This window comes from Apteryx mantelli, chromosome 14 (assembly GCF_036417845.1).
Source record: "Apteryx mantelli isolate bAptMan1 chromosome 14, bAptMan1.hap1, whole genome shotgun sequence".
NCBI classification, from domain to species: domain Eukaryota; kingdom Metazoa; phylum Chordata; class Aves; order Apterygiformes; family Apterygidae; genus Apteryx; species Apteryx mantelli.
The window spans coordinates 16,820,916-16,835,668 of NC_089991.1; positions in this window are offsets into that span (position 1 = coordinate 16,820,916).

The following is a 14,753-nucleotide window of genomic DNA, read 5'->3' on the forward strand; positions in this document are numbered from 1 at the left end:
CTTAAGCTAGAAACTTTGCACCAATGAATGATCTTTTTGCTACCTGTTTTGCACAGCAGAGGAAGGAATTTATGGGGGGGATTAAAGAAGTCCCATTCTCTCCATTAGCGCTGCAGAATGTGGTATGTATTTACAGTCAAATAAGTTATTTCTCAGCATCTGAATCACTATCACAGCAAGGTTCTGGTTTATGACTAGAAATCTTAGATGCTCTGGTAATATAAATAATAATCACATAAAAAATGTATTATTTTTTATTAAATGTGAGCCTGAATAGGCACTTCAATTAAACAAGGAATAAGGAAGGACATCTTTCATCTTCTTTCTTATACTTCTGGTAAAATGCAAACCAGAGTTTAAAGAGTAGAACTGAATATGTCAATCTTTCATATCAACCCCTGCTCAAGTGATTCTAGAAATGACTGTTTGAATTAAGGAAATAGGTTTTACCTGTCACCACCCCTAGACCTTCTTGCTGTTCCTATAGATTTTTTCCTTTTCTTTTTCTGCATACACTTGATTGAAAAACCAACTGTGTTTCTGCCTTTTCATATTCCAAGATTCTTTGACTCTTTACAAATGCCAGCAGTCACACAGCTGTGAAAGAATCTTTTGATATTCACATTTATTGTAATATAGAATTCAAATTTATTTTCATTCCATCTTTCATGCTTCTCAAGCTTTAAATCCTGTAGAGAAAAAATATAGATGTGAACACAGCAGAAAAAGAAATCACTGGTTTGAACTCAAGACTGTAACCAAAGAAACTCAAGCAGTGAGAATTATTTCATTTGGGCTGAGGTGTGTGTGCATCTGTGATGAGAGATGGAAGAAAGAAAATGAAAGTTGAGAGAGAAAAGATCTATGTATGCATATGTGTCAGTGTATACACTTATATACCTATATATGCTTAAGAACCAGCATATATTCATGGGCCACATGAAACAGTAGTGTATATCATGTGGATAGCATGTCAGATAAGAGATGTTAGGCCAAATGATGCCAAATTCATCATCTGATTTCAAGTCGGCTATACCTGACATGTATCTGTTCCAATATTTTATAAAAACTAGTAGCTGCAACAGTTTGTATTTCTTGTTATGCGCATAGAGATTTCTAATAGTTGATTACTCCATGGAAAAGTAGTTGATTTTTCCTGGGGTTTTGATGAATGAACTCCTCCAACTCACAACTCCTGCATGGTGACTATTTTGGGGATAGGAGCTCTGTTTTTAATCAATTTTCTGTCTGTGCAGACATAGAGTAAAGTCTGATTTCCAGTTACCAGAGTGGGGATGATGCATTCTAAACAGTTTTTACTGCTTTATTGCAAGCTCCTGTGGGGTAACTAGAAAAGTTTTCTATGACTGCTATTTTAAGTGTAGTATAAGCTGAATTCATCAATATAGAACCAAATGTACCACATTACACAAAAGAGCTACTGGCTGTACCATCTATCAGACAGCTTTCCAGGCTATTCAGACCTTTAAACTCATGAAAACTTGTAATTTAAAGAGAAGAAAACATTCTTGTTTCATATCACTATTTTTCAGGGTTTTACTAGTGTAGAAGGTTTCCCAAATGAGTATTTCAGGTGACAGATGACTTTGTGTCCCTTCTAAACAGCATCAGTATCCACTGTAGAGAATTATCTAATGAAAACACCCTGCATTCACAGGCTATGAACTGTAAATGTACAGCAATTATGACTGAGGTACAAATCTCACATTTTTTAATATTAATTTGAGAAGCCTGCATTTATTTTTTATTTTGTGTATTTATTGAAACAGCTTCAGATTGTCCAGATAGATTGTCAGCTTGAAGTGAGCTCTGGGACTATCTATTGCCTTTCTTAACCAAGGACTCAGTTTTATATTATTTCTTTTAAATCACAGTTGAGGGGGAGATGTAATCTAGGACGATTTCAGGAGAACAAAACAAAAATGGCAAGAACATCTTCATACTGGAAAAAAAAAATAATGACCAGTAAAATGTTTTCATAGTGATTTCCAGGGATACATAGTATGGTCTAAGGAAACATCAGGGCTGTGCTAGTAATGCCTCTTGAAAATGTTACAATTTGGAGAGGACAGTTACTTTCTGCTGCCAAGATAGTTTTGCCTGATTGGTTGTACTATTTTTACCTGTCTAGAGGTGTAGGTATAAGATACTAAGTGATATTGATAGTCTTTTATAGCAAAGACATTTCCAAGCACTAAGTGTTACTCCACCTTTGACAGCAAAATATATATTAAAAAATAAAAATTATTCTAGGGCCTCAGCTCTGAAAGCATTTTCCAGGCAAGTGCAATGTAGCACTACAATTCTTTAAAAGCACTTTAAGGAGGGATATTAAATTAACGGTTCAATGAAATGGGAGTGTTTGTCTGGGGCAGGAGGAATCCTAATATCCTAAGGGAAATTCTTGAATGTTTTCAGCACCATTAACATGGTTTGTCACTTACTGCAAATAAAAATAATTAAAGTGTATTTGGACTATGCAGAGCTTATTTGATCTTTTCAATCTTTATGGGCACCAAAACAAGTCTTGTCTTCCATGACACCGTTAATAGAAGAGGGATAAAAGCAGAAATCTTATAATAAGCAGAAATAAATAATAAGGAGATAAAAAGCAAAAAATCTGATATTAAAAGTTCTACTTTTTATTGCTATATGTTGTCTGAAAATTCTTAGCGGGTCATGTAAAAAAAGGAATATTGCATGACTTTATGGAACATTCTGTAACTATATTCAACATGACAAGGTATTGATATGAAGACAGTACTAGTAGAAATGTTTGGTACCTGCCTTTAGAGCTGTCAGAATACTGGTAATGTTATTACCTGTTTATAATGGAAATAGCAAAAAATATGCAATTTTCACTAATTAAAAGTATTTGAGCAAAGGAATTATGCAAGACTAAATCCTAAAATCCAGATAAGGTGTTAATAGTGTCTTGTTGCCTACTCGATTTGTCCTGAAGTCACAGTAGTCTTTCTTGCAAGTATGTCACATTGGCAGCTCTTACTCATCTTATAATGAGCCAATTGATGTTTTTCATCTTCAGTAACTTAAAACTCACAAATCCCCACTTCCAGCAAAATTTCTTGCAATTAACAAAGTGCAAAGTTATAAACCATTACATTTATTCACTTAACTTTTTCAGTGGAGTAAAAGAAATCTCATTCTTTTTTAAACATTTGTACTGTTTTTGCCTTTTGCACAGAGGCAGAAGCCTGGCCTCTAGGCAAGTTGCTTCAAACTGCCTTGTGGCCACATTGCTAGAAGCATGCATCCTTTGAGGCAGACCAGCTGCATTCACATGGGCATAACACTTAGCATGGGTCTGCTTAATACCCCTGCGGCCTTGAGAAGAAAATATGGACTTTTGTATGGTTTTCAATGCAAAGTGCCTGGAATAATGAGAGCAGTATCACAGCCTGCTGATGTAATGTTTTTAATAACATGATACTGGAGGGTTTGTTTTGGAAGCCCTGAGCGCTTGAAAGTCCAGGCCTGCTATGATCTTGTTGGAACCAAATGTGGTGCTGTCACATCCAATCTATGTCTGGGGCAGACCTACAGCAAACTACTCAAGCGCACTCAGGTTTTACCTTGCAGGAAACTAGTCTACTGCTTCCAGAAAAGAAGCCCAGCATCCATGTCCTCCTACAGACACTCAGGAGATCACAACGTTGGAGGGAAACGGAGTGCAGCAAATTGACGGGGTAGACACTAAGACGTGTTAGTACTGGTAATGCCTCCAAATCTCTATCATCCATGAATTTCATGAACGCACTTTTTCACTCTTATGCTTTGATACCTCAAAAACAATTTTTGAGGAGCTTCATTGGCTCCTTCTGTCCATCCTCATTATACAATGTAGCTGTTTTCCTTTTTTAACAGTTTCTTAATAACTTTGCAGTGCTTGTACAAGTTTGGCTACCTTCAGCAATATTTTCCTGTATGGCAATGTGTCAGATGCTTTTCTTGTATCTAGATGCATTATCTTTATTTAAGAAAGCGGTTATCTTATTACGAGTACTTCAAACTATCTGGTACTAGTATTTCAAATTATTAGTATTTAAAATTACTTTAGCATACCTACCTTTGACCTATTTTCTTTCATCCCCCTTTTTTCTTAACACCATATCCTGTTTTTTTCCTTCAGAATGTTTTCTAAAACTTTCCATGCTGTTTGCCCAAATCAGCTTTTCCCTTTTTAATATAAATACTGTTTGGCATTCTCTAGACATAGGGATATTAGGTCAAATTGTATAGATATGGTAAAAATTCTCGCTAGTAGATTTACAGTTGCAGTATTCTAGAAAGGATATTATCTATGTCGTCTTATTTTGTTGCATTAAACACTCCTAAGTTTAGCCTCCAACTTGGAAGTTATGATTTCCATTCCTTTATTCTAATTTCCAGCAGGTTCTCCTATCTTTCCTTGCAAGTATGAAACATCCTTCTTTTAAAATGTAGGCATCTGGTAAGTAAAACTCTGGAACTGATTTCCTTAAAGTATAATGGGAGCAAGAAATCTGGTTTAAGATAGATCATGGTACTGAAGAAACAGTATGATAAAGTAGGAATTAAAAGATAAACTGACCTGAGGAGTTCCGTTGTGTAAAATGTTTTCTACTCTGAAATGAAGGTAAAAAGGAACCTTGATTACTTACTAGTTAATCTTTTTTGTTTGCAGCCTATTTATATTTCATTAATCTAATGTTCTAGGACTTCCCTTAGTTAGCAGCCAGGAAGGAATTATTTTTCCCACTCATGTATGATCTTCAGAATTTGTTACCTCTGGGAACTTATTGGGTTTCTATTAAGTGCTGGTCACAGACCACATATGACAACAGGAAAGGGGACCAGGAGCGTCAGGTTTTCTTTTATTTTAAAAACTCTCCATTTCTTGTTGGCATGTCTTAGAATCAAGACTGGAATTATACTAATCGAGGTATTTGAATTTAGGTAGAAAAATGTCTCCAGGTCAGACTGATAAAAATCACAGGCGGACTGATGGGGCAATGGGAGGAATGTTGGATTTTGCCCAATCCTCTAATACTGCAGGGATGCTAATGATTTTTTCTGCTGTGGCATATTATAGTTTCAGCTGTTAGGTTATGATTAGGTATGTTATTTGATTTGAACTTTGTTTTATGGTATAGAAGATGGTGGGTAGCCTGTAAAGCATGGTTGAATGCAAGGTACATGATCTGTGAAATGTGCTGAACTAAATATTTATTGCTTATCCATATTGTGATTGAAGGGAGCTAATTTCAATAACTGAGGTAGCTCCTTCTAGTTCTCTTTATATGTTCCTAATTACTCAGTATTTAAATCATACCAATACTATCTTTATCTCTACACTGCTTTCAGAGTACTCCTCTCCTTGTTCTTTCTCTTTATGTACCTAAAAATCCTTTCATTTAGATATTTTGTTTCTTTTGCAAAGTGCAGTTCATTAGGATTTTGCCCATTTTACTTTTTTGCAATGCTTTATTATACCTGACCTATTTCTTCTTTTTAATTTATTCCTTTTTCAGTGCTTTGTAGATTCAGTGCTTATTTTTAACATTCTGTTTGAAGAGCATACTGTAGACCTTCGGCAGTTCAAGTTCTTTTGAATGCAAACTCCAGATAGCATTTGAGCTTTGGTCTTGCAGGAATTCTGCATTTGTTCATATTCAAATCAAATAAGATTCATTTTCATACTCAGTCTTTAGTTCCTAGTTTAGCCAACTTCAATAATTAATTTCCATAGTTCAACTTTAATTGTAAACTTTAGATATTGATTTGTCTGTTTTGAAATTTAACAGAAAGTGAGTTATCGTATAGATCTTCTAGTTTGTTCGTAAAAATAAAGAGAACTTAAGTATATTGAAAGCCTAAGAAAAATGAATTTTGTAAAGCAAGAGTTTTTGGACAAATGTTAACTATTTTTCAAAATTTGAATTATAAGAATTTTTTTCCAAGAGGGATCACAAGGAGCGAGTACCACTTCTTGTTGCAAAGTCAAAATGCAGATCTGCATTGAATTCAGTTGTCACCTGCAATGTGTCCCCCATATCAATCTGTTGTGAAAGAAGCATAAATTTCATAGCAGTAGAATGGTCTAGGAAAAAAGACAGTTCTTTTTTTTTTTGATGTATGAAATTTCAAAAATTTGCTTACATTATCCTTTTAGAACTTGATTTCCAGGGACAATGATGATTTCAGGGAGGAAATTCATTTGAAACCTTCTGACTCAACTGGGAATCTTTCTAGGTATTTCAGTGGACTTTGGATTAGGCCATGTATCTGCAGCTTAGAAAGGCATGTGCTAAGAGGATTTCAAGAAAGCAGGAATCCATGAATAGAAAACATGCAGGTTAAGAGAAATAAAAGGTATAAAAATGTACAAAATCTTATTAATCGAATTTATTGGTTGTATACATTGCATGCATTTGTTACCTAATTCTTTCTGAAAACCACATGAATGCTAATTCATAGTGACATAAGAGGTGGCCCAGCATGTTTTATAGTGGCAATTTAAAACCTTAAAAACCTCAAAGGTGCAACAATAGCAATAGAAGAAGAATTTATTACCCTTTAGTTCTTCCCTGCAGCAGTACATCCTGTATGCATTGTACCTGGTTAAGCACAATATGACTAAGTAACATTCTTCTTGTCTGAAATATTTGTCTGATCCAGCATTTCCAGCAGTCTGCTATCTTATCTTTTGACCCTTCAATCACACTGCTAATAGGATTTCTATAAACCAGCAAAGCAGGGGACTTCATAGTTATAGGGATTAGTTTATAGGCTTTCATCTCTGGAACCCAGTTCAAATTCAGTATTGGCCAAATCCTTCTTTGGCCATTCCAATTGAAGAAAGGATCATAGAGTATACTATCTCCTATAGCTCACCTGGAAGCTGGCCTCCATATGTATCATTGCTTAACTCAGAAATAGGATTTTTTTTTTTTTTTCATTAAAAGATATCAGACAAGCTTTGCAATATATTTGTTTTTTCTGTGCCTGTACAGATACCAACTACAGTTGATTAAAAGTGCACAGGTTTGCAGAAAATTCTGTAGTTTCAGAACTTTTTCATTTTGAAACCTAATGAAATCTTAAATATTAGAGATAGTAACCAGAACAAATATTTCAAAATGAATGTTCTGCTTGAAATTTTATATATTTTTTTCTATTTTAAACTTCATGATTTTTATTAGAAAATCAATTTAAATAAAATTAAATATTTACATTTTGAAAATGTGAAATTGGGCTATTTGGCATTGTTTGCATGATTATTTCTCTCTTCAATACCTACAAGAAACAAGAAGTGCAATTTCCTATCGTACTCCAAGAGTCATGTATGTTCCACTGCCTTAAATGGTAATTGGAGACAGTGTTGACTAGCAGTTTTTTTTACTCTCTGGTTTTAGCCTGTTTTAACCTGTCACTCATTTCTTTAGTCATAGAAATCATGCTAAAATTGCCTCTGCATTCTGATGGTACACCCTATTTCTCTTCTCTTACTTTTGGAAGTTAAACAGCATTTTGCATACAAACTTGCATAAATCTTACTAAATAACATAAAAGGATTATTGAATTTATACAGAAACATGTGATTTCCAAATAAAACTTTTAAACCTGCTGGCCCATTTCAGCCTAATATGACAGTGTGTCTTGGTAAGTATATGTCCAGAAAATGTTTAGCCAAGCAGAGAGACACCCACACTGGTGCCCCCACCTGGAGGGGTTCGGGCGGGGGGATTGTAGACACAGTCTCAAGAATCCAGGCATTGCGTCTTCCACTCATAGAATAATTTGTTAATAACTAATATAGATTTAAGCAGTATTACATAATAAATAACTGGAAACTAGACAAGTTACACGTTTAAGCTATAACTAGCTAAGCTTCTCTATTGTAGAAAAATAACTTAGTAAAAAGCTAAAATATATTGTTAATGATATTCCATCTAGCATATAATTATGCTACATCTCTTGATATTCTGGGAGCTGTATGGGGAAGATATATCTTCTCTTGTATACTTTGTATAATCAAAAGAAATCTCTGAATACATCTGTACTGTCAAGTTGTTTCATTCTCTTTCTCCTCTGAATGCTCTTCAGCTTGTTCATCTCTACTGCCTACATGATAGTGGTACCTTTGCTCTGATCTGTAATGAACCAAATAGCTGACTTGGGGAAGCTAATACAGGATAGACTGCCAAAATCCATGCTCTAAAGGCACTACATGATCCACATCAGGGATGGGAAATAAGACTCACTTCCTGGTATGCTTAAAATAACAGTAAATGTAGCACTTCCTATTCCAACCATATTGTATCCTCTTTTTTTTCCAGTTAACCTGGGGATGTTTTTGTCAGTCAAATAATATTTATCAAATGCTGTTACCAATTAGATGAATCATGTTTTATCTGATAAATCATACTGATAGTACTTCACTATCTGAATTAATCTTCACTAACTGAATTAATTCAGTTTCAATGAAAATAGCAATATAGTTTTTACTGAAGATAGTACCTTGATAAACTGACATTAAAACTGAGATCCAGCTCTACTATTTTGTTCATGTTGTTCCTTTTGTTCTTACAATATTAAGTAGCTCAAAAAAGGACGTAGACTCTATTTTCCCTTGGAAATTATACATACCTAATAGAAATTCTCATTCATAGGTATATATTCATATACATATATGTGTGTGTATGTGTATAAATATAAATTCACATATATTCATTCCCTCCGCCAGGCTGACTCTTTGCTGCTTTTTCTGACAGATACATTTATTACCTCTGCAGAGATCTAATTATTTTGAGACAAACACACCCTTTTTTATCTGAAACCAGTGATGTCAAAGAAAAGGTATAGCTGAACCTGAGCTCAGGATCCCCCTGCAGGTCATCCACATTATAAGGTCCAGTTCAAAACTAGATATTTTAGCTGTATTAGCACTGTGTGATAGAAGGAGGCAGTTTCTCAAGTTTGGCTGACTGGGTACAGGAGGATAGAAAGGTCTGGTGTGCGTCATGAACACTGCCCCTCATCTCATCCTTTGCAGAGATAGGGAGCTAGTTCAAGTTCATTTCAACAGGATGCTCTATTTACAGAAAAATATCTTGGGAGATTTTGGAATAGTCTGGGGATTATTCAGAAAGAGAAATAAAAGAAGGAAAAAAAGAATGAATAAATGATCTATGCTGCCTTTATTGGATGATATGAATGAAACACTTTGTGCAGCTTGATTTTGATACTCACATTTCATAGAAATAACGACATTTACAAGACTCCCTTCCCACTTTATTTCATATGAATGTGCTTTGCTGGATTGTACCACTGGTGCATTTTGCTATACTTTATTCTTTATTATTTAACATAATACCTAGAACTACTACTTTTAAATACAGAGAACTACTTTAATGTGTAGCAAGGGTATATAGTGTGGTAACCTTGAGTGTGCATATCCTTTGGGGAAATAAGAGTTAAGTTAATTGACTATTTTAGCATAAAACCAGTACGTGGTTAGGATGGGTCAGCAACAAGAAACTCGTGATGGCCAGCAATGATATGGTCTTTGTGGAGAGGAAGTGTTTTCTGAGGTAGGTGCCTGTAACTGGGGGGTGGGAGGGGGGGTGGACTTTCCTACCCTCATGAAGTATGAGCTTCTCAGTTTCTTAATGATTTTTAGGAGAAAAGCTTCCTCTTTTTTCTCTCTCAGACTTTTTCCTACTTTCTCTTGTCTAAACAGAAGAGTTGTAATATAAATGTACTGTAGCAGTTTGTAGCTAATGTAGAATTCACGACTTCTTGGTTTCTTCCCCCAGCCTTCATGACAATAATGGTATTACCTGTTGCATTTTTAATAAAGGAGAAAATAAGAATAAAACACAAATTAACTTTATTTAATTCTATATACAATGGCTAAGCTGAAGGCAAAAGCCATCTCAGTTCTAGTTTCAAATGTTAATATTAGTGTAGTCTTCTGGCTCTGCAAGGTGTTTAATAGGACAATTCTACGTCTGTTGGTATAGAAAAATATCTGTGTGGAGGTAGGAACTTACATGTATGGATACCTTTGCAGAACTGAGGTTATGAGTCTTGCCAAGGTTACTCCTGCCAAATGTTCTTGTATTTATTGTGACGCTGTCTTTGTTGAATTCATTGAATGCAACTCCTCCTCCACCATCCATTTAATTTGTAAATGAATTCTCTTCAACTCTGTTCACACCCCTTCTGTATTTGCTTTCCAACAGTATTCCAGCAAATTACTTTACTGGCAGGAATATATAGTGAACAAGCCAATTTTAAGTAAGCATTGCAAGAATATTCACAAAAAGCAAATTTCTCATTCATAACTACAAGTATTCATATACACAGTTACAAGATAAACCTCGATCTTAAGTTAATCAGTCAGTCACTGAGCACAAACATTTCTTATAACCTATGTTTTTGGTCAAAACAACTCAACTTTGTATATCAAATTATTTCTATGAATTGCCCATATATATGCTGCAGATCAAGACTGATTGGCAGAAATGAGGACAATAAAATTGCTGTCTATTTGAAGATAACTTCTGACAAGAGATAAAATTTATTGAATAAATTATTTCAAATTATCTGCTTGGCCCTAATGTTGATGTAGGACTGTAAGAAAACAGTAGGATGGGAGAGAATAATTGCAGCAATCTATACATTTCTCCATTTCTCAGCGGATAAAACAAAATTGTAATTAATACCCAATGACCAGCAAATTTTGGATACTACAACAAAGCTTTTGTTGCTCATACAATTTTTTTCATTGTATCCAATGTGAAGATAAAGACTTGGATATAAAAATATCACATTGTTTTAAATAGTTAAATTTGCTTTCCATAGTCACTGACATGTCTCAAAATTAACAAATGCTGTTATTTCTACTTTCATGAATACTGTGCTTTGTCCGTAAGCCTAGTGAAGACAAAACACTGCACCCTAAACCAAATAACAAATAGCAAATCAAGATGTGCGTGCAGATTTCTTTCTTTAATCTGCAGAAGTCAAAACTCTTCTGTATCACTCATTTTAGAATTTTTTGGAGGAAAACATATCTGGACATATGCATCTAGTTTTTCTTTTGAACATTTTCTGGCTCCTGTCCAACTTTTCTCTTTTATCTCCTGCATACCAGCTTCCAGGTGTCTGTCTCCTGATGGTAGAGATGTGTAGAGGATTAGTGTCTTGATTGGCAGGTTGGCTAACATTGCAGTTCTGTTCATATGGAGCTTTCCTACATGTTCTGAAAAACTACCACAGACAAGGTTAGAAAAAAAAATCCCGTTTCCCTTGTTGCAAAACGGCACGTGCAACCTTAAATTCAAAATCTAATCTGAACTGGGATATCTTTATATATTTCACATACCAATATAGATAGAATTATAGACAAAATAATCATTTCTTGTTGTCTTGTGCAATAACTTGGAGGGAAGGCAAGCTGTGTAACTCACAGAGGGAATGGCAGGAAGCTCAGGATCATCGATTGTATCGTACTGCTAAATGAATAGATCAGAGTCCTTCTTCAATAAATAGAAGCAAGAATATTGTTTTTCACAATCCCATCTATTCTATTACACTTTTCATGTGTAGCTACAGATGTATAAAATATAAAGGTACAAGCCATTTATAGCTATATTTACTAATCCAACAATACAGATCCAGCAATACAGAAGATATTCCATGTAAAATAAAAAGTTTAATATCATGGGTAGCCATCATGAGGAAAAATTTTGCAAGATTTGGATCTCACTAACTTTCTCCTTTCCCAATAGGGAAATCTTGCAAAAACTCAGATGACCATCAGTTCCAATGCTTTCGTGATCTGCTTTTTCCATATTTGAGATGCTGGATGCCAGCCAGGTGCTGATATCTCTCAGTTTAAATAATAAATATTGTTTCAATGTCACTTTAGTATTTCCCCAACAATGCAAACAAGAAGGTAGTATCCAGGTAATATAGGAAACTGGTTTCATGAAGTATCTTGAAGGCAGAACTCTACTGTTTCATTACAAACTGATGGGAGGTGGATGTATGATAGCCTGATCTGGTATGACAAAGCGAGCTTTGTGTTTTTGTATTTGACTTCTAGGTGAATTACGCATGCCCCGCTTCTGTGCAAAACAAATCCGTTTTACTTGCAAATAAAAACAATGATTGTAACTAAGGTCTAAAGACTGATATTGATAGTGAGAGCTGAGAAACTCACAGTACTATGAGATGATGAAAATACTTTACAAATCAACTCCTTGTGTTCTGTTATTTGGATCAGAAATAAAGACTGCTTGGTACAAAAAGCTTTTACTTGCAGTCCACAAGTCTAGATTCATCCCTTTATAATGCTATTGCATTTCCTACTGTATAACCTTCATAAAGTTGTCCGTAGCTTCCATGATGTTACACCATATCACATTTTTTATTTTAAGCCTTAAAATTAGAAAATGCCCTCTCCCTTGAGCGTTCTATGAAAGTGAACAAAATATTTTCATCACACTTCTCCATGGGGGGATTCTTTTTTGACAAACTTTGTGTTAAAAGTACTTTTATTTTACCCCTCTGTAAAATTATTCTATGATCCCTGTAATGAAATACAGAAAATAACCAAAAGTTAGCTCATTTATTTTCTATGAGCATCTGAGTGACCTGGGTCATTCATTTGCAGTTGCTTTAATTTGTCCTCTACCTTAATATTAATTCCTGACAATTTCACTGCAATCTTTTGAGTTGCCATAGTAGCTGTTATTTTTGCATACTTAGAATTTTTAGTTCTACTGTCTACAGCTCTTCTGCTAAGCTTCTTTCCTTCTCAGATGGAGTTCTCAAGCTGAATAAAATGGGAAAGTCAACAGAGCTTCTGTTCTGCCTTAATACAAACAGTTCACTGCTATTCACATTTAAGAAGTTTTCTAGTAGGAAGTAGTTCTGCTGTTTGGATGATGGTATTTTGAGGTCTTTCACTTGAATCTCACTACTGGCTAATTTGTAAGACTTCAGGGAAGGCTGCTTATTATTTACACACTTTATATTGTCAAAAATGTGCCTAAATATGTAAGACTAATAACTGAAATAAACTGAGAGAGTGGTAAATGGTTCCTTTAACAGAGAATCCCTTAGGACTTGCTTTTAGGAAAATTCCATTAACCTTATCTTTGCAATGTCTTTCCCAAATTGCTTTTTTGGAGGCAGCAATTGCAGTCAAGCTCTTTGTGAATGTGAGGTTCTAACAAGATTTGGTCATGAAAGCCCTATGCCTCTACCTTAACTTTAGAGCCTGGCACCTGGTATCGCTGACTCCTGATTGTTGTTTCTGTCAGCTTCTGCTACTCTTTCAGAATTGATGTTAAAGGTTTCCTTTAGAGGAAGGGTAGTAACTTAAGGAATAAAGGTGCCTCATTCTGCAAAAACTTTTCACTAGTCTCAAGACTGTTTGCATGGCTACTTGATGAGAATCTCTGAGCAGCTACCCTACTGAGTGGCTATGCAATTTCTCAATTGTGTGACTGTTCAGATTGCAAAGTGACCAGATAATAACAATAAAAAGCAGCTCATTGCAGCTTCAGATGCAATGACCACACTCAACTCCTCCTCTCCCCCCATCAGTTCCAGTCTTGTTCAATGAGTTCTTAATATTTGATTAATTTGAATGACCTCATGTACTGAAAGTGATTCTGCACATTGCAGATTTTAAAATGACTATAAATCTATCAAGGTCCCTTAAGGGATGATCTATTGTTCTTCTCTAACTTTATCAGATCTAGTTTTCAGGACTAGAGGTGGGGGCACTGCTGGTAGGAAACTGAAAACTAGCAAGTTAGTAGTACACAGTATTTCCTTGATAATTTTGCTAATTAAATTGTTGTGCAAAAATTGCCAAGTGATGTCAGACCCAAGGGAAGACTTGCTGTTTTTTCTGAGGTATTTCTACCAATAGCCAACCCATAGAGCACTCAAAAAACATCATGTTGCATGAGGCCCAAATTAAGGGGTTTTTTTGAAGTTGCATCAAATAATTGATCAGAAACAATAACTGTGATTATAGAACAAAATTAGAAATGAATTGTAGCAAATAATTGAAAAAATTATAAAGTTACAAATCCTGAGAACAGTGAAACAGTTCCTTTTAATGCCCACAGGGATGGGACTTGTGCTTTTGATTGGGATTAACACCAGGCGATGAGGTGAATGAAGGGAGCAGAAGGAGCTTTAGATTGGATTAAAGTTATGACATAACCACCTTTAAAAAAGAAACGAAAACAAAACTTTCCAAACCTCTGTAAGAGTAAAATTTAAGATTAAGGAAAAAGTTATTTCTATTTCAAAGAATGTAATTTGCTAGAAATCCTTTGATCATTTAAGAACTGCCAGCTCATAAAAACCCTGGGTGTCGTATTTCTTGTAGATGTTTTAGATTCATATTTAAGCATATTTTGTCTGCTCCTTGATGGAATACAATAGTGAGTCTATTGTTCATTCATCAGTTAAGATATAAGTGGACTGAATTCATAGTTGGGGGAAGTAAATAAAGGTTTTTATTAGTAATATTTATTTATTTAGTACCAAGCTGGTCTCAACTTTTCAGTCACTTTTGAAAAATGCTGCAAGCATCATAAATTTTTTTTTCAAATCATGATTCTTTGGATTCAATTACCAGAGATCTAATCCTGCTTCTGTTGAAAACAACAGAACTATTGCCATTGAATATGAATGAG